This window comes from Mandrillus leucophaeus, unplaced genomic scaffold, assembly GCF_000951045.1.
Source record: "Mandrillus leucophaeus isolate KB7577 unplaced genomic scaffold, Mleu.le_1.0 Scaffold993, whole genome shotgun sequence".
Taxonomy (NCBI): Eukaryota; Metazoa; Chordata; class Mammalia; order Primates; family Cercopithecidae; genus Mandrillus; species Mandrillus leucophaeus.
Genome location: NW_012110841.1, coordinates 221,294 through 222,250, shown reverse-complemented (window position 1 = coordinate 222,250; position 957 = coordinate 221,294). Strand labels below are relative to the sequence as shown.

Below are 957 nucleotides of genomic sequence, written 5' to 3'. Positions count from 1 at the left end.
GGGTGGATCACCTGAGGTCAGGAGTTCAAGACCAGCCTGGCCAACATAGTGAAACCCCATCTCTACTAAAAATACAAAAAATTAGCCAGGTGTGGTGGCACATGCTTGTAATCCCAGCTACTCAGGAGGCTGAGGAAGGAGAATGGCTTGAATTGGGGAGGTGGAGGTTGCAGTGAGCTGAGAGATTGCATCACTGCACTCCAACCTGGGCGCCAGAGTGAGACTCCATCTAAAAAACATAAAGGGTGTCAGGGTGTCATACAGAGCTCAGGTGCCTGAGCCTGGGGCATGGAGGGTGTCCACAAGGCTTCCTAGAGAAAAGGGGAGACCTAGCCCTGGTGGGATTTGGGGAGGAGGGGGAGAGGCGGTGACTCTAAGAAGGGGGCAGGAGGGGTGCAGGCAGCCAGGCCAGGCCAGGGGCCCCAGGGGCCCAGCTGAGGAACTGGGCTGTATCCTGCAGCCTGTGGGAGCCAGTAGTGGGTTTTGATCAAGGGAGACAGACAGATAATGTTTGAGCGGGATCCTGGGGTGTGGAGGGTGGAGGGGGAGAGTGGTGAGGGGCAGGAGCGATGAGCTAGATTTGTGAGGTTTGGAGGAATCACCTCAGTCCCTTTGGTTAATTCCGCCTGGCCAGTGGAGTCTCAGTTTCCCCTTTGTGATGGGTCGGAGCATGCTAGCCAATGGGTGTGGGATCTCCGCCAGCGCCTTTCTTCAGCATCCATTATCTCTCCCTCTCTCCTCCCCTCCCAAGCTTCAACAGCTGCAGGAGCACTTCGCTATCAGGCCCAGAGGAGACAGGGAGTGTGAGAAGATACACCACCCACCACACGTTCAGCACTCCTGCTGAGGGGGCTTCCTGAGGGGTTTCAGGGGGGTCCATGTGTCCCTCCACCTCCTCCCTGGCCCAGGCTGCAGAGCCTGGGCTGGGACATGCCCTGAAGCTTCTGGACCCTGAGA

The 957-nt window shown here is 57.6% G+C and overlaps 1 protein-coding gene across 1 annotated transcript in view; it reads left to right on the top strand.

Moving 5' to 3' along the window:
- LOC105532907 (uroplakin-3b-like protein) overlaps positions 1 to 957 on the top strand; it is a 20,102-nt gene that overhangs the window by 12,273 nt on the left and 6,872 nt on the right. The gene's annotated exons all lie outside the window — the stretch shown is intronic.